Source organism: Fukomys damarensis, unplaced genomic scaffold (genome assembly GCF_012274545.1).
Source record: "Fukomys damarensis isolate Sample0158 unplaced genomic scaffold, DMR_v1.0_HiC HiC_scaffold_36, whole genome shotgun sequence".
NCBI classification, from domain to species: Eukaryota; Metazoa; Chordata; class Mammalia; order Rodentia; family Bathyergidae; genus Fukomys; species Fukomys damarensis.
In genome coordinates this window covers 5,782,782-5,803,479 of record NW_022900948.1, presented here as the reverse complement: position 1 = coordinate 5,803,479, position 20,698 = coordinate 5,782,782, and the positions used below count along the sequence as shown (strand labels likewise).

General features: G+C 38.8%; 1 protein-coding gene across 2 annotated transcripts in view; it reads right to left on the bottom strand.

The window, feature by feature from the left end:
- Tek (TEK receptor tyrosine kinase) overlaps positions 1 to 20,698 on the bottom strand; it is a 138,927-nt gene that overhangs the window by 96,287 nt on the left and 21,942 nt on the right. The gene's annotated exons all lie outside the window — the stretch shown is intronic.

Below are 20,698 nucleotides of genomic sequence, written 5' to 3'. Positions count from 1 at the left end.
TTATTCTAAAGAATCACACCAATTACATATAGCAATTTATAGAACACCATTTTCAAATGACTTCCTAGTTCTGCTTTAAATTCCTCAAGATAAGAGAGCAACAATTGAGTGAAGTCCGCATTTCCCTGTAAGCCTCATTTGTTTCTTCTTTAAAATGGTGTTAATAAGATGCATCTTTCAGAATTCTTGTGAAGAACAAATACGCAGACACATAACTTGCCAAGTGCTATTACTTATCAAGTGCCAATGACCATGATTAATTTCCCTTTGTTGTGTCTCCTAAACACCTAGCCCCAGACCTCCTGACTCCCCAGATGTGACAACCAAACCTTTACCATTTACTTTATAAAGGATGAAGCACAGTTAAAAAGAAAACTCATCTTGCCTTCTTAATATTTCTCTTCCCTCCCTACCCCCATATCTAGTTTTTTCTCCTTCTTCTTTTCATTGTCCTCTTGACTAACATGAGAAAATGGAATCTTCCTATTCTCTTCTCTCCTTAAATGTGGCTCTATCGGGAACAGAAAATGTTTTCTACCTCTAGTGATGGCCGACTCTGAAGTCTGTGTAAAGTGATCAAGAGACCTGAATGATCAGGCACATTCGGGACAGGGACCCAACTAGAGTCTCAAAGACCTTTGTGTACACGTATGTAAAGTGACTGAGGTACACCGTATGCTGGTGATCATGAACCTTTTAGAGCTTTCGATGATACAAACAGCCCACCTCAGCACACATGCCACAGGTTCACCCCACTGCAATTTGTTATCTCATTTAACACCCACTAATTCTCCCAACAACCCTTAGAGATGTGCACCATTATCTCAACTGTAAATATGAAGAGATGACGTCTCAAAACTTGAGTAGTTTGTTTAATCGTTCATAGCTACTGAAGGCAGCGCTGGTATCAAATACTCAGCCTTTGAATAAACCATTCTACTGCCTACTTCCAAGTGTTTGTACTTGCCATTCCCTTAGCTTGGATTGCTTTTCAACACTTTCGGCACGTCTAAATTCTGCCCAGCCTTTGGGCACCAGCTTAAGTGTCACTTTCTCACAGAGGGCTTCTCTGCTAGCCTTGTCTACTGCACCTACACAATCTCATCTCACTAACTTCTACTTCCGTTCGTTTTCTTCATAAAGAGTACTACAATTTGACTGTTTTATGGACTCTCACTTCCCTTGGTAAGTAAGTTCCATGAGGATAAGGACTAAAATTATTTCGTGTAAAAATAGAAATTTAAGAATTGAGATTTATATGGGGTTTTTTGTTTGTTTTTATTTTTGGTTTTGAGACAGGGTCTTGTACTAGTTCAGGCTGGCCTCGAACTCACTGTGTAACCAGGATGACCTCCAACTCATAGCAATCCTGTTAACTCAGCCTCTCAGGTGACAGGATTACAAGCGTGTGCCACCAAATCCTGCCTGATTTCAGTATACAAAAGACGTAAATATTAGTTGGTTCGGTGGATGGATGGACAAATTTTATTCTAGATCTGCCCAGTCAAACTTAATCTACTTATCTGTATCTACTTCTAAGATAATGAAGTTAAAAATGAAAGTGCTCACAGGAACTAGCAGAAAGAATCAACAACTGGGATCTCATCTTATTAAAAAGCTTCTGCACTGCAAAATAAACCATCAACAGAACTAAGAGACAACCTACAATATGGGAAAAAAATTTTACCAGCTGCTCCTCAGACAAAGGAAGGACTATTATCTAGAATATATAGAGAACTCAAAACAATCAGCCACCCCCAAATATAAAGACCCAATTCAAAAATGGGCATCTGAAATGAACAGACATTTCAAAGAAGTAAGAGCAGCAAGTAAATATATGAAAAAATGTTCCACATCACTGGTCATTCAAGAGATGCAGATGAAAACAACACTGAGATTCTACCTCACCCCACAAAGAATGGCTGCTATCAAGAAATCAATCAATAACAAATGGTGGTGGGGTGATGGGAAGAAAGGAACCCTTCTCCATTGTTGGTGGGAGTGCAGACTGCTACATTCACTATGGAAATCAATATGGTGATACCTCAGAGAGCTGGGACTACAGGTTTTATTTAACCCAGCCATCCCTCTGATGGGTATCTTTCCAAAAGAATTAAAAGGATCATATCACAGTGACATATGCGCACCTATGTTTATAGCGGCATAGTTTGTAATAGGTAAAATTTGGAAACAGCCCATTTGCCCATCAGTTGGAAACTGGAAAAAGAAGATGTGGTTTTTCTATAAAATGGAATACTACTCAGCCACAAAGAATGAGAAATTAGATTCATTCATAGGAAAATGGATACATATTGAGGATATAATCCTAAGTGAAATAAATAAGTCACACATGTATAAATACCGAATAGTTTCTCTGGTGTGAAAAACTATAATAGTACATAAGATCTTAATGAGATAATTGACCATGTGAAATAGGAAGAAAAGGGCTAAAGGTGTAGGGAAAATGGGAAGGGTAGGGGAAAGGTAATAAGGGAAAAAAAATATGACAAAATGAAAAAATTGAAATAAAGTGTTTGTAAATGGGGAGGGGAGGAGGAGGGGCTGAAGGGAGGGTAGGGACAAGGGAAAAAAAATGAGAACCAAGACCTGTCATGTAAAGGTACAAGATCCCAATAATGAATGTAATTGTACTGTATACCTAAAATGTAGGAATAAACTCAATAAAAGAAAAAAAGTGAAAGTGCTCTCCTGAGTCCATAACTTCTTTGTCCACATTTAACAGACCATCTTGATAGTTACTAAGTTTATAGGAGACAAAAACAAAAGCTACCATTTTTACCAAATGCCATAGAAAAGTAATTAGTGATTGCTGAGCTTTTGGTATTGATTAGTATTCACTCATCAGAAATTGTGTGAGCACCTGCATATGTCAGTATTGAAATCCTTATACAATTTGCTTTGAAAGTCAAGTTAATGAGAAGAAGTTTTATTTCTATTTTATATGTGGGAGGGAGAATTTCCCCCTAGAATGGGTTTCTCCTCAAAGCATCCTCTTATTTCTCGTTTCATTGGTACCCTTCAATATCTCAGGAAAGAGGACAGAGGTTAGGATAATAAAAGTGGTGCAAGGTAAGATGAGCTGGGAAACTTAACAGCAATATTACAGCTTCCAAAAATAACACCAGTGCACACCTTCCTCTCCACATGCAAGTCCAGCCCTGCCCCAGAATGACCACCTCAGCTCCTGCTCTCCCCACTCCAAGTGCATTCCAGAGTGTCATCGAAGGAAGGAAGCACTGTCACTCTTCCACTCCAGTTCCATCCAGCACCATTTTTAGGTCCAGTTCAGAGATTTGCCCAAACCATGGCATCTGCTCTAAACTCACGGTACTGGCACTAACAGTACCTTATTTAATGTCTTTAGGAAATAATAGAAAAAAACAGCTGATTTGAAAAAAAGTCATACTGAAACTATAAATCGTTTCTAGGTATAGATTTAATTTCCTTTTCTTCTTGTTCTTCCCCACTATCTCCCTTTCCTCTCAGTGATAGAAGGGGAAATTGCGCACTCTGGGTGTCTAGATGTGACATTTTGCCACCTAATTCAGCCTGCTGGTTATAGGAAACCTTCTTGTGTCTGTGAGTCTGTCCTCGGTAGCATCACTTACAATGGAAGGACTGTCTTTGTGGGCTTTGACTGTGAGGAGGAATCCCTACTCAGTTCTTCTCAGTTTTCTTAAAATAAGAATCTAATGTTTGTATTTGCTTGTATCTGTCTAAAAAATTTCTAGAAGATGACAAAAAAAAAAGTAAGGACAAGAATTACCTAGTGGGGAGAACTGGGTAGTAAGGAGAAAATGATGACAGGAAGACTTTTCACTGGCTTTTGAACAACTTGAATATTACCTACACATAAAGATTAAATGCAAAAAAGTCAATGTTCCTCTTCCCTTAAAAGGGGGCAGTTGGAAGGGAGTTAAGAGCCAGAAAATGCATTTCTCTTTAGGTCTCATCACTTATGCCTATACCCACTCCAGATCTTGGATTGTATCCAAATAGTGCATTTTCTTTCTCTATTCTTTAGACTAATAATAGGGAATGTGATGCCATTCTGTAACATTGGAAAAAAGGTTAAAATAAAATTTAATAAAAGGCAGAAGGAGGGGGTAAATTTAGCTTTTTGAGAGAGATGAAAACAGAGGCTCCATGGCCAATGCATGAAACTCTGGCCTATGGGTTCTTGAAAGCATTTGATGACACCATGGAGAAGCTAAGCTCAGCAGCATGGTTGGTGCCACCCAAGGAGTCGGCATTTGGGGATGTATTTTTGAAAGTAATCGTCAAAAGACACATTCCATCTGGGCTCATGCCAACCTCATTTCCCGAGCTTATCCACTTTCCTACATTACGGCACTACCCTCTCCAGGCATGTTGGAATTGACTTTTTTCATCACTTCCACAGCCTTAGGGGCTCTGATCAAATTCATTAATTAGTTCAACTCACATTTCTATCATCAAAGCAAAGAGCATTTTAAAAGGAAAATGCATATTGAATTTTACACACCATATATATATATATATGGGTAAATACTATTTTGGGGTTCTAGAAGTATAGAGCACTTGCTTAACATGCCCAAGGCCTTGAGCTCAATCCCAAGAACCACACAAAAAAGTGAAATACAGGCCACGCGTGGTGGCCCGTGCCTGTAATCCCTGCACTCGGGAGGCTGAGGCAGGAAGATTGCTGTGAGTTCGAGACCAGCCTGAACTAATTGGCCACGCGTGGTGGCCCGTGCCTGTAATCCCTGCACTCGGGAGGCTGAGGCAGGAAGATTGCTGTGAGTTCGAGACCAGCCTGAACTAATAGTGAGTTCCAGGTCAGTGTGAACTATATTGTGAGACCCTGTCTCAAAAAAAAAAAAAAAAGTGAAATACGATACTATTTTTCCATAGCAAACTTCAACACTTTACAGCCTTTACATGAAAGTATTTTTGTCTGGAAGAAAATACTTGCCATATAGCATGGCATCTGCCAAGTTAACAAATAATCAAGCATCACAACTGAAGCATAGCAAAGCTCTAAAATGTTTTGCTCACTGAATTTTCTCTGTGAAATACTGAATATTATTTAATCTTTCACAATAACATTTTGTCACTAAATCACATTGTGATGAACTCGAAATGTTTAACTCTTGTTTTGGCATTGTTTTGCTCGTATGCAATACTGTTTTGAGTAATGCGCTATTGGCTAAAATATGGAAATGTTTTTTCTTTTTAAAACAGACATAGAAATTGTTTTGGACCTGAATCAATACCCACATCATAGAACCAAACTGATTTAGAAATTACAGATAGAGCTGTGCTTTTCAGATTGCCTTTCAAGGAATATTCTTTTCTCACTCTCTGGCAGGTATTCTTGACATTTCTGGAAATAGGAGAGGTAAAACCCCCAGAATGGCTTTCAGATCTGCATCCACACACAGGTACAGGAGAGGTGCTCAACTTCCAATTTTTTATTTTTTTAACATTTGGGCTCCACACCAGATTTCATTTAAGGGGGTGGTTTTGCTTAAGTAAAAACATATAAAACCTCAAAGGTCATCAATTTTAACTCATTTTTCTAACAGCTGAAAAAAAGCGAAAGTTTAAACAGAACACCAAAGAAAATCCCTTCCGTGTCAGCCCGACACACTTGCTCCATTAGTGTTCTCCCCGCCCCCACTCAAGTTCAGCACAGCTGCAGGTCGTCAAGTTCTTATGAACCCCGTTCCCTGTTCCTGAGGCACTGGCAAGCTTCGAGGAAACCGCCTGTTAAATCACTGCATAATGAGCTAAGTCCCTTGCGCTTCTTATTACTTCAGAATTGTACTTGGTGGAATTTCACTAACATGTGTTTAGAATAATGCATTGTGTCTTTACAACCATATGGCTCTTGGAAGTTTGTTATTAGCTATCTTTAATCTTTTTTAAGTGTTCATGGTCGCCTCAGTGTTGTAACAGATGTGGCTAACTACAGTTCTGAAAATTGCAGATGAGATGACAATTAGTACTACTTTAGCCAAAAATACTTCAGAAGCCAGAGGATTGGCAATAAAATGAAAAGGCCTTAGCCAAAAGCATCCCTGGAATAAGGCTACGCAAGGTAATTTGTGGAATTGTTTGAATTTTTATTGCTTTTTAAAACAGTCAAAAAAGGAAGAATCTGTTCAAAAATACGCTTATCGTTTCTTTGATACGTCCATTCATTCGCTTTACTACACAAATGCATTGAGTATCCATCCATGTACTGGACACTACCCTAGGGCCTGGAGAGGCAGCAAGGAATCAAGCGATGTGATCTCAACCAACCCTCATCGCTTACAAGCTAATGTGAGGCAGACAGAAAACTAATTACACAAATAAACATAACATGGGCACTATGATAGGCACTGTGAAAGAGAATTACAAGAGGCTGTGAGATAGCATCGTGCTAAACAGACAATTTGGGCTGGGGGAAGGTTTGTGAACATCAAGTCTAACAGAGTACTGCAGTTAACTAAGGCAAGTTAGAGAGAGGAGATTAAAACCGATTTCCTCAAGAGGGTAACTACTGAGCAGGCTTTCAAAGAATGAATTAACATTCGATGGGTTCACTTCTGCAATCTTCTTAAATCTATCCTTAAACTATCTTGGCATTTGTTTCTGTTTGTTAGGTCCTAACACCTACTGGTGACATTTCTCTATCAACCCTGTTAAAGTATTTTGAATATCTTTCTGCCTTGTCTTCTCTGAGGTTCCCGGGCACGTTTCCACACTTGAATTTCTTTCTGTTGTTTTGCTCCGTGATCCTTTTGTGTAAATGTAGTAAGTTTCTTAGTCATAACTTTATCCTTCAGGCTCCTTCCAAGATGTTGGGCAATTAAGCAGATAACAAAATGCACAAGACTATAAATAACTAAAGGAAATTACTAACTTTTTCACTGTACAGGTGGGAGTTTAGAGCTCAGCATCCTGGATGTGACTGAGCTGTGTCTCTAACAACAAACTATTCTCACTCAGGAGCTGTGCCAAGCCAGTTTTCCCCGAGGGCATGCCTGCTTCCCATCCCTGCTTCCCAGAAAAATGGGGTACTTGTCTGTCTGCTGAAGGGAATGGCATCCTGTCCTGCCCTCAGTTGCCAGAAATTTTCCATCCAGACTAAATACCACAGATCCTAGTTAGAATCAGGATGAGCAAACGAGTGGGAAGCTTTTGTATTTCCAGGGACAGTCACACAGTAAGACTTTATTGCACATGTAACACACATGTACTTTTTACATGCAAACTCCATTATGAGAGGTACTGAGGGTGGAGGAAGTGTGGTACTGTCACATGCTTGTTTAAACTGCAAAGGACTTTAGAGATTGCCTGGTCAAGTCTCACTGTATAAAGGGCAATAGAAAAGGGTAACTTCCAGAAAAGGGAACTTTACAGAAAAGGGACTGGTTGGTTGTCAGCTCTTGAGTTCTGATTTCTCTCCAAGGCCCTTTCTTTCACTCTACAGTCAAATCCTCAGTGTGAGGGGATGTGGGATGTTTACAAATCTGGCAGGATGGACTTGCAGAATGCAGAAGCTTCATAAAACCAGGACAAGAAAGGAAAGACATGGAGGAGAGGCAGGCAAAACGTTAGAAAGGAATAGGACAAAAGGCCAGAAATACCCAAAGGGAACAGAAATACCCACGGTGAGTTTTGCCCTCCTCACAGATTCCTCTAAGCCTGATACTAATAGTCTTTCCTATTCACTTTATCCGGATAGAGGATCTCTTTATGTTCATCCAGCTCCGGAGAATGTAACTGGTGTAGGAAGACTCTGTCTTTGGATCCACACCACCTTTTCTTTCTGAGCTTTTCTCCCAGTTCAGTCACTTACCACATTCACCTTAACCTTATGCTGTGCGAAGAGTGCATCTCCGCACCCATACGGGCACATCTCGATCCTGCATGGTGGCCCTGAACAACATGTGTGAGCAGCACTCTGTTCTCCAGCTCCCAACAGGGAAGGCCATTTGACTGACTTCACAAAAGGGGAAAGAGTAAATCGAGAACTGCTCAAAATGACAACCCACTGAGAACTACTAGAACAGCAACCAAAGAAATGAGGCTGCAATGGAAGAAATTCAGGATCATAACTGTTGCTAAAATGAGATTGTCAAAAGATGTCTTGCCTTCCTAGCAGGCCTAAGATTTTACCATGTAGGGAAGGAAGCTAATATTATTTTATTATATAGTATATGATAAGCACTATACTAGATGTTTCACAAATATTGGCCACTTGAATTCTCACATATTGTCAGGCATGGTGGTGCACGCCTGTAACCCCAGCACTCATGAGGCTGAGGCAGGAGGATCGCTGTGAGTCTGAGACCAGCCTGGGCTACACAATGAGTCCAAGGCCTACTTAATATTTTCCTATTGAACCAAGAAACAGGGATATTCATAATATCTACTGCTAACTGATAAATAGGAATATTTATATTGTTCACATGGAATATAATTTTTAGAATATCTTTATAGGACATGTTTGCAATTTCTTCAGTAATCATAACGTTACATAAAAGCAAATCCTAATTTGTCGGTTTTATTATATATTGGATACAATTCTGTGCTACACATAATGACGCATGTAATCCTTTCAGAAAACAAGTACTAGGACTAGCCCCATGTTAGAGAATAGGAGTCTAAGGCAAAAAGAGGCTAAGTACTTGGTCATACCAATGATTAATGGTACAATCAAGATTCAAATTCGGGTAAACTAGCTTCAAGTCATTTGTTTACCACATTCATATTATACCAACTCACAGCAAAAAGTATCTTTCAACAGTCCAGTGAAGAAAAGTTCATCTTTTTAAGAAATAGTATTGGAAAACTTGGCCATTCCTATGCAAAAAGTACTAAACTTCCCACCTAACACAAAACTAACCAAAAATAATTATATAAAATGTAAAAATAAATTTTATAGGAGAAAATCTTCATGATTCTGGAGTTAGGCAGAGAATGAGTTGTTTGTTATGATGCCAAAAAGTATGATCCTTAAAGAAACAAACTGAAAAATCAAATTTTATCAAAATTTAAAACTTTAGTCTATGCAAAACATAATTATAAAGTAAAGGTTTCCTTTATAGGAAGGAACATGCTGTTAATCAATTTAATGGCAGCATTCTAATAGTCTTTGGATTATCTGTCTTCTACTTCAGGTAACAAAACCCTGAAAAGAGACTACTTTGTAGATCTACAACTCCCCAGCACTGAGCACATCTGTGACCGACCGTGCATGTACTCAGCGTGTTTGAGTTGAATCGAAAAAATTCCAAGTGATTGAAAGTCATGTCAAACCCTTTGGTCTTTCCCCGCTACCCCCCCGTCTGTACCAGGAATCAAACTCAGGGCCTTGCAATTGCCAGGCAGGTGTGGGGCCACTGTGAGCTACATTCCCAGTCCTCAAGTGATTATTAATTGCTTGGCACAGTCAAGGGAATTAAGAGCTTTGGTCTTGAAAGTTCTGTCTCATTTTCCTCATCTGTAAAATGGAAAATAGCTTCTAAATCACTGTTTTTGTATAAAGGAGCATTTTTTTATTAGTATGGCACAAAGCCAGTTTGAGCAAGTAAATCTATATGAAACTACAGTCTGTGTCAGCCATTCCAGGAAGACTTTGTTGTTTTAAGTCATCTTGGAGCTAAGATTCCCATAGAGAAGAGGACTGCTAAGGCCTTGTATCCTCTGTGTGCCTACCCTCCCTCTCATCAAGCCCACACAGGCAGGAAACAGGATGAGCAAGAGCTAAAGAAGATCCCCTGTGTTTCCTTCAAAAGCCCTTTGATTCTTGCCCTTTCTTACAGGGCTGACCTTAACAGGAGACTCTTGGCACTCTCAAGTGATTCTGGACAAGCAGTGTCACACCCAGCTATGAGGTGTGGAGACAGCCTTGGAGAGGATAAGGGAGAAAAGGGGTCTGTCTGGACAGAGCCTGCTCAGAGACAAACCTGAGCCAGGAGATAGAAGGGGGTCAAATGTACCACGTCCATGTACCAGCTCCCTATGATGAATGTAAACATTACATGCTCCAAATGTGGGCTAATACAAAAAATTAAAAAGAGGTCAACTTGAACCACAGGACTTCATACTGACCCGAAGTGAGACTGCTCAAGGTCCAATCCAAAGGACTGTGTAACTCTCTAAGCCTGAGAACCTGCCCTCATATTTTCCTCTGTCTTTAGAAGTAAGTCTATGAACAATTAAATACTCTATTCCTGCCAACAATTCTGGGGAATTCTCCTCGGCTTTAAAATCAAACATTCATTTCTACACCCACTTGCTTTAGCTTTAAAATATCTTTCTAATAAGAGTGTGGAGAGGATTAACCAAAGAGGTCTTTTGCAGCAAAGTGTCTCATAGCACAAAACTATTTCCTAGAGAAAAGTTAAATTCCTTTTTCCTCTGCATTTTAGGATGACAGAAAAAAGCCTGCTGTTTTTCCAGCCTTGAGTTTGGCCCTGAATAAATCTTTTCATTAGTTAAGTGTAGAAGTTGACAGTGAAATGCACATTGCAAATCCTTTGCCAGTGGAATCTCCCTTTCTTCCCTCCAGTACTATATTGGCTTCTCTGCCCTCTGGACCAGGATGGAACTTTTCTGTTCTGAATCACCCAGCCCCAGCATGCCCAGAGGGTCAGGGCCTCTCCTTACTGGAGAGCTGCTCCAGGGTCCCTCGCAGCTCACGGCCTTCCAGCTAAATGCTGTAACAACTTTTCTCCCATCAAACTGAGACCTAAATTTCTCCAGAGAGGTTGTTAATAGAGAAATGTCAGTAACAGAGGGCTCCTGAGAAATCCTGGGTGTGTCCATATTTAGGGTATGATGTTTCTATTTAAATATTTAGAGTATCTTCTTGGGCTTCTTCTTTATGAATCATGCCTAGAATCTTTGTGTCCATGCATATGTGCACACCGACATGTGGGGGGGGGGGTCTGCTTGTGTGTGTAGCTCTGGGGACTGAACCCAGGGTCTTTGCACTGAACTACATCCCTATCCCTTTTCTTATTCTTTGGAGACAGGATCATGCTATGTCACTAAGTTTCCCAGGCTGGGCTCAAACTTGCCATCCTCCTGCCTCAGACTCAGAGTGCTAGATTGCAGGTGTGCACTGTCACACTCCCTGTCTATGTTACCCTCCTCCAACACTTCCTGCTCCCCACACTCACTGGCTAACTCCTGTTTAGCCCCCAAGACCCAGATCATGCACCCATCTACCCTGGAAAGCCTACAGAATGCCACAGAGCAGGGGCTGTGTCTTACGGCAGACTTAGTACCTAGTAGGTACAGCAGTGTGACAGCACCATCTCAAATTCAGCTTCAGCCATGCATTTCACCACACTACCTACTTCCAGGACGATAAGTCCTTCTTGATCTGCCTGAGCAGACAATTATGAGGCCTGCCGAAGTTGCTCTCGCAGCAAGGGGAAAGAGCCTATCTGTGCTGTCTCTCCAGGGAAAGGCGTCCGAAATCATAAAAGCCAGAGAGACAATCTCATTAAATGTTCTGTCAGATATTTCTGGCTTCATCCTAAAGTCACGCTTACATATAAGTTTATTTATTTTTTAGATAGTCTCACCATGCTGAGCTCAAGCTGGCTCTTCCTTGGCCTCCCCACTAGCCACGACTGCAGGTACAAGGCGCCACACCCAGCTCATAGCTGTACCCATCAGACTGTGTCTCCCTTGCCAAGGCCAGGCCATCCCTCAGTTCTTGTCTTCATTCTGACAAGCTGTGTCTCTCTCCAGCTACTGTTCACCTTCTCCACCCAGCTCTCGACCCACATAGAGGAGGCTACCTGTACCCCATTGGATACACCTGATTGGTAGCACCAGCGAGAGAGGAACATGGAAGGAGATGCAGCTAGGCAGCTGCTCTCCCACTCCGTCCCTACTGAGCCATCTACAGAAGCCACAGCTCCTGTGGACAGTCCCTTCCTGCCACTGCCCTCTCTAGATCCAATAACTACTTCTTCGGGTTTGCACCTCAGTTTCGACGTTCATCTTGAGCATCACTCAGAAGCAGATATAAACATGCTTGCTGTGGGTGGGCAGGGAGCGAGCCAGAGGGGCTCGACTTGTACCTGCTCCTCAGCCTTCCAGGAGTGCCTTTAACTCCTCCCTGGAGCTGCTGCCTCTCTGTGGAACACAGTTTGAAAATCACTATGAATGAGTAAGTATTCGCTAGTGATGTTCTCAGTAGAGGTTTTCAGTTATCCATGAATAATTACTAAAATTATTTTAATAAAGCAATAGCTATAAATGATTAAGTACCTACCACAGGCGAGAACTTTGGAATCATTGTCAATTCTCACAACCATAGAACTGGACAATGTATCTCCATATTACAGATGAAGAAATGGGCTTAGACAAAATAAGGAAAAAGGATAACCAAGTCGGAACTCAAATGGAAAACATCTGGAATGTGTCAGAATTCATAACCCTTCCTTTTCTCTGACAGAGGATTTGGCCCAGTAGCATCTCCCTATGCGCTGCTCAACTGAGTATCATTTGCCTTGGTTCTTTGATCATCCCAGTAGAAACACATGGACATTCTATGGACCGTGTGCAACACGATGATTCGAAAATAGCACATTCTCTTCAATTTCATTTCCCATTACCCCTCCTTGCCAAAACTCAGCAAGTGGCTATGGCCCAACCCAGAGACTATGGCCTGCCCAGCGCTACGGAAGGAAGACCCTATTTCCGTTTTCATGGCGATCTCACTAACTCCCAGCGTTTCAGTTACCGTCGTTCCCAATCTTATTCTCCAAGTCTTATTCCAACCTTCTCCAGCTATAAACACACATTATGAAAATGCATGCTCGATGCATGCATAGACACTTAAAATACAGTATGTCCAGAGTAAATTCAGCATGTTTTCTCTTCTTAAATTTCCTTCTCTTCCTTCCTCATTTCTTCAAGCCACACTTTTCCACAGCCGGTTGAAGACTTATTGTCAACAACTCTCTCTCGGTCTCCGTACTCATCCACTGTAGCACCGTACTGTCTCCTACAGCCAACTCCTTTTCACACCCTCTTTCTCTCTCACAGTTCTCTCACAGTTGAAAAACTGCAAAAATTGAATCCCCTTGATCCCTTTAGCCCCAAACTCCTTACCATCTTTCTATTCCTGGACACTGCTGACATTGCTTCTTCTAATAAAGACTGCCTTCTCTTCTCGCATTACCTGTTGGCCTAATCTCAAGATGCAGCTCATGTCTCAATGGTAATAGAGATTTCTATCTCATTATTTTGGACAACTCAAAATATAAAGTTCAAATGTAATTGTTATTACAAAAAGTATAAAGGATTGTAAAACATATCAAACGTGAGATCATATTTACTTAACATCAGGTAATGGATATAGATTGAATTCATACTGAAGTTTGAATCCCAGATTTTAAATGTATCTGATGAGCACCTCTGTTGCCTCCCCCAGCTTCCCACTTACGACAAGGAGAAAAAGTGAAGAATTGCATCTATAGCTTTGAGACTTCCAATCCATCTACTGTCATATCCAGTAACCACAAAGACCAATGGAATTAAGTCAAAATACATATTTTTACCATTAAACAAATTTATTAATTAAAATATTTTCCTTATCACTGAAAATATGGGCTGTAGAAAGTAAGTCAGATCTCAAATTCCATAGTAAGTTAGCAAAAACTTGGAAAAGAAAGGATAGGAGGAGAAAAAGTGCAGAATTCCTCACTAACACATGGGTGCTCTGTTTTATAATTTATTATTAAGAATAGGGAAGTACAGATTACAGAGTTATTTTTAAGTTAAAGATAACCAGTAATAAAATAACAGGATATGTACATAACAAATGTCTAAATAAATATAAACAAAGTATCAGCCAAATAAGAAAAAGATTGTGGAGGTGGGTGAGAGATTAAAAGGAAGTTTTAAAAAATATAATCAAAGAATAAAACAGTATGTCAGAGATTAAGATTAAATGTTGTTTATGATGCATGATCTTTTTGATTATGTTGTACATTCTACTTGCTAATATCTTGTTGAGGATTTCTGCATCTATGTTAATTAAGGAAATTGGCCTGTAGTTTTCTCTTTTAGTTGGGTGTGTATCTGGTTTGGGAATCAGGGTGGTACTGGCTTTCATAAATGAACTTGCTCATATTAGGGAAGCAGAGCCAGCTCACATAAATAACCTGACAAGGAAGCTTAAGATGCTTGAGAAATAGCAAGAATTCAGGCCTAAATCAAAATAAAGAGGAAAATCATAGAGTAGAAATCAGTGAAACTGAGACCAAAAAAAATAAAAAATCAACAAATCAGAACTGGTTCTTTAAAAGAATTAATAAAATAGTTGCATGAACCCTTAGCAAACTTACCAAGAGAGAAAAAGAGGAAAAACTGACATCAATGCAGTTAGACAAAAAAAAAAAAAGGTGAAATCACAGCACTGTCAAAATCCAAATTATAATTAATAACTATTTTGAAAAATTGTATTCAAACAAATTGACAAATTTTGAAGAAATGGACAGATTCCTAGATTCATAAAAATTGCCAAGCTAACACCAGAAGACATAAGGGGGGAAGAAAAGGGATTTTTAAAAAGAAACAAGCTGAAATGAGAACAAAGACCTGTCATGTAAAGGTACAAGATCCCAATGATGAATGTAACTGTACTGTATACCTAAAATGTACCAATAAACTCCATGAGTAAAAAAACCAGAAAAAAATAAACAAAAATTAAAAATAAAAAGAAACAAACTGTATTATATATATATGTCACTAACTTACCAAGATGATTGGGAAATGCCTGTACTGTAAACATGTTCTAATAAAAAAGAATGTTATTTTATGATTTAAAGATAAATGTTTAAACTGATATAGAGGAAGATAGTCTCAGAACATGCAAAAATTTAAATCTTCCAAGATGATGCTAATAGATGATCCGGTTAGAACAAAAATCATAAAGGCAAAGAATTCATCAAGAAATAAAAAGAAAGCTGGGTGTGGTGGGAGTCTAGACTTCACCCTGGAAGGCTAAGGCAGGAGAATGACAAGTGCCAGTCCCTGTCTGGGCAATTTAATGAGACTCTGCACTCTGCCACACACGTGCGCGCGAACACACACACACACACACACACACACACACACACACACATATGCATGCAAAGTTGGGGATGTAGCACAGATGAAGGCCCTAGTTTCAATCCCTAGAGAAAGAAAGAGAGAGAGAAAGAGAGAGGAAGGGGGCAAGAAAAGACAAGAAAAACTGGTGAAGAAGAAGAAAGCAAATGTAAAAATATTAGTTACAGACAAGGTACGATTTAAAATAGAAGGCATGAAAAAAATAGAAGGCATGAAATAGAACAAAGTCTATCCCATTATATTGCTGGACAATGCAATGCATAATGGAAGCATAGTGGTTATTCATCTGTGTGCTTCAATAATAACTAAATATACAAAGAAAAAACTAGTGGAAGCAAAAATCAAAGTATAAGGCAAGCACAATAGTTTGAGAAGATAGTATATAGCTCTCTCAAATTTTGACAGATGGGATAGACTAAAAGCAAAACATAAAACTTAATTATATACACCGGGCGAGGTGGTGCACTGGGGAGGCTGAGGTAGGAGGATCACTGTGAGTTCGAGACCAGCCTGGGCTACATAATGAGTTCCAGGTCAGTCTCAGCTACATAGTGAGACCCTGTCTCAAAACAAAACAAAACAAACCACTTAATTATATAGATATATATTATCTGCATATTTATAGTATATATAATTTTATATGTTTATAAGTATAAAACAAGGAACTCATTCTTTTTCCCTCTAAAACATCCATGTAGTTTATCAAAATCTATTATGCTCAATGGAGCAACACATGCTTAGGACTTAGACTTCTGAAGATCAGTCAGTCAATAAGGTAAAAATTGTTCAGAGATAAAAATACAGTGGGCCTTCAAGTTACGACTGGCCTGACATATGAACAACTTCAGTTAATTTGTTTGGATGATTCACCTGTCTCTTGTTATCTATAGCATGTACCCAGGTAAATATCCAGATATCCCTGTACTGACTTACAATCAACTTGAGTTACCACCCACCCTTGGGAACCAATTGAGTTCATAAGTCAGGGGTCCACTGTACTCTTGACAATCCTTTACATGGGCCATAAAGGCTAATGTGGAAGTAAATCAGTAATTTGTGAATGTACCAACCAGGTTTTCCTCCAACTTGAACACTCAGTTTCCTTGGGTGAGAATCTGTTAGAGTAGTTGGCTATACTCAGGAGCAAGTGTGTGCCTTCACACACGGCAGTCGTAACGGCAGTATCAGGAGGCTCAAAAACTGAGACTATGCTCACGAAGTAGGAGGATAAGTGAAATCACCTACACTATTTATATTTGTTTTATACATCTTTTAGACCAGGAAGATAGAGTTAAATTTGCCTGACAGTGTGGCTCAAAAGTGAGATTCAAAATAATTTAATGACATGGACCAACCAGTTAAAATAAACAATAATTTTAGCATCAGCAAAGGAATCTGAAAAACCATGATGGGCCCGACATTAGCCCTTTTGTTGTTGAATTATTGGATGACCCTGAGGCCCAAAGAGAGGGATTGGGCAGCCAAGATGGCAGGACGACTGCACTCAGGGGTTCCAACAGCAGTTTTTTACCAAATGGGACAGAATTATTCACTCCTCAGCCACTAGCATAGAGAATCACTACCTAATAATGGAATAGCGACCCTGTTGTCATTTCCACTGTCACACGCACACATACATGTGCTTGTGCCCTCAACTTAATGAAGTCTAACAAACGAAATTTCCCCTGCAATAATCCCAAACTATAACAGAAAAATCCTACATCATATTTCAATGAATCAAGTTTAACAATATATGAGAACATAAGATAAAAGCAAACTATATTTAAATAATACATATTTTATTATATAAAGTATAGTAAAAATAAAAATATATATATAGAAAGAAAACCAACCTCAAAATCATAAAGTAGTCTTTTAAATAACTACTGATTCTGAGAAAAGATCAAAAGTTAAAAATAAATTTCTAGAAAACAAAAATTCTACTTTCAAAACTGCTACAGTGAGTCAAAAACTGCTTTCAGAGACAGTTACAGTTTTAAGTATTTTACTTGTCATTGAAATTAACCAAGAACTCTTCTCAAGGAACCATATTCAAAGAACAAAGATGCAAGAGAAACAAAGAGAAACACAATAGAAAACTAAATATAAAGAAAAATGGGGATTTTGAGTGGTCTTTATATGGACAGAATTCAGAATATCAGGCTTTTGAAATCTTTAAACTAACATGAACAGTATAACAAGAGATAAAGTAGCTTTTATTAGAAAGATGCTTTAATTGCAAGAAAGTCCTATGTATAATTCTCAGCTAATCAATTTTAAAATACATGGAAAATGATTTTATTAGGAAATATAAATTCCATAAGTAAAATTTAAAAAGTAAAAAGCCTGAATTATAACTCCAAAAATTCACAGTCCCAGCTGGTTTTGCTGGTGAGTTTATATATATGAAAACATTTTTTTTAAAGTTAGAAATCCACCAATTCTTTTGTGATAGTATGGTCCTATTAACCTAAAATAAAGAGCTGTACAAAGAAAACGACCTCTTATCTCACTTATGAAAAAACAAAAATACAAAATATTACTAAATAAGTTCATGAATTCATTAAACAATTTATCTTCTATAAGTCTACGGGTTTATTCCCAGAAGGCAGTGTGCTTTAGTGTATCACGATTATAATTATATATAACCTAGTAAGAAACATGAAATGTGTAGGATCTATGTAAAATGATCTATAAAGTTTCACCAACAGATAAAGAGGGTTGAAAGGCATGGAGAGATGTTTTATGTTCTTCAATGGGCAGATAGAATGTTGGAAAGGTGAAAACTGACTAAATTAATATAATTACAATCAAAATTCCCGTGGGTGGCAAAAAGTAAAGAGAAGAAAAGACAAAGGCCAAACAATGCAATGAGCAGCTGAAGGTCTTTAATATATAAAGGTGTCTAATACTTGATGTGAGTCTGTTTGCACTTCCCAGGCATAAACCACAACTTGGTTGCAATTCATCAGTTCAGTGTGTTACAGTCCTGAACTCATTGTCTGCGGCTCTGGGTTAGGATAGTATCTGTGTGTCCCTCTGTACCTGTGTCTGTCTGTGTGTGAGAAGTTGTTGCTTTTCTTAGTTCTAAGTGAGATTAAAGACTGTGTTGCCATCCGGTTTGCTATCAAGCTGAACACAGCAGCGCAGGCAAGAGTGAGGAAGGGAGGGCACAAATTCAACCGCAAAAACACCGAAGCCGGAGCTCAGGGTCAGAGGAGACCAGGAGATTGCAAGTCCCCTGGGAATTCAAAGGGAACCCTTGCAGAGGGCATTTGGATTCCACAGGGAGGGATATAAAATTCAATCTTATCTAGAAAATGTAAACAGTAGCTATCTCTGGATGGTGGTATTATATACGCAGAATAAAAACATAAACATTTTAAATATTAAATTCTTCAGAAAAAAGCAGGAACCTGTGCTCTGTACACTAAGCCTTGGGTTTACAGTAGCCCTTCGCCACGGTGACACGCCTAAGCATCTCTGCTGGCAGACATCAACTGCGCTGCGCCCATCTCAAAGCAGACCTTACCGTGGTGGAGATGCAGGCTCAGCACAGCCTAGGACCCACGCAGCATGGGAATCCAGCCATCCTGAGTGTAAACTCTAAGTCTGCCTTTATTTCTCCTCTGTGCCTCAGATCAGTCATCTGTACAGCAGGTAATGATACCTCTAAGTGTCCACCTAAACATGGAGACGTGTATGCCTATCTATGAAACGGTCCTTTGTAAATTTTATGAATATTATATGCAATATATAATGAGGATGGGGAGCACAGAGAGGAGGAAAGGATGGGGAAGGTGAAGATAGTTAATAAGTTACAGCCAGAAATAGGTTCCGATAAAAGATAGATAATAGCAAACAGGGAGATAGATCTTCTGCAAAGGGAACGGGGATCAAGAGATGCAGAGAAGAGAGAAAGACAAAAGGGGGAGTAAAATAATGTGTTAGTGCACTTCCAAACTCCCCACACTATGTAATGCAAACACGTACTAATAAAAAGTTTTTCAAACTATAAACAAGAATAAAAGGCTTTATTTTTAAAAGAAATAAGCTCTAGTATTCTACTGCACCATAGGGCTACTACTGATAATGTTCTATATATTTCAAAAAAATCTAGAAAAAAGGATTTTGAACTTTTGATAAAGAAATTATAAACGTTTAGGAGATTAGGAGGTAGATACATGTATCCTGATCTGAATATCACACAATGTACACAGGTATCAAAACATCACGTGGGGCCGCCCCATAAATATGTCTGAAATTTGTATGTCAATTTGAAAGAGTATGTGGCCAATAGAATATTTTAAAAATGATTACAATAATGATGATAAGCATCATGATGGTTATGATTTTCCTAAAGATATGAAATCAATTAAGAGAATATGGGTTTTGTTTCCCTACAAAATAGTCACAACCAGACTTTCCCTTCCCATTTTGCCCATGGAGTCCAATGTGGAGAAAGCTAACGTTTATGGTGGCACTTTTTTATCTTACATCCAGGGAAAATAAGATTCAGAGAGAAAGCTAATAAATCTACCTAGATTGTTGGCAAGAAAAAAAAATCATAAAATTTTATTTTACAATCATTTTGTGCCTTTTTTATGTACTAACACCAAAGAGAAGCAACACAACATGGGCAAAAAACAAGGCACTTATTTACTACAGAATTCATAAAATTTACAAGATTGATTCATAGGTAGGCATAAATTTATCTATCAAAAGGTAAATATTTTTTTAGGTAACTGACCTGAAGCACAGAAGATAAAGGCCCACTTAGAACTATTTTCCTTCTAAGTCCTGGCATTCTGAGCCACACTGCTAAAATTTCTATTCTCTTTATTAAATGGATCTTCCAGTGGAAATCACAAAAACAAGTTTTAATTGGTGGATTATTTAATAATAAAATCTGACTTCATCTAAGGATGACACACATTTATACTCTAGGGTTACAACTGAAAAACAAGATTTAACGAGAATGTGTTCCAAGAAAGTCAAACTTTTGTTCTTTATGTATGTGATTGAAAGTAAAACTTAATTGCTAAGATCTGTGTGGCTAAATTTCAAAATTTTAATGTTTGAAAAGGAACAGCACTGAAATATCCACTTACAAGGAAATAATTATGCACATTCAACAGAGTCCCTAAGCTCCTGAAATGGGCAATACCTCTCATGGAATGAATGTGATATTAGTTCTCTAATCAAAGTACTCCGAACATGAAATTAGTATCAATGTAGTGACAGTTCACCCAGAACTCTACTTTCTAGAAAATATGCTTCATCACACCACTGACAAAACTCAAGGTCATAAACTTTATGAATTAAAATGTATCCCTCTGCTAGAACAGTCAGTCAAACCTTTCATTAAAACATGATCAGAGAGCCGAGGCTGGTGGCGCACGCCTGTAATCCCAGCACTTGGGAAGCTGAGGCAGGAGGATCACTGTGAGTTCAAGACCAGCCTGGGCTACATAGTGAGTTCCAGATCAGTCTCAACTACACAGTGAGACCCTATCTCAAAAAAACAAAAACAAAACAACAACAACAAAAAAAAAAAAAA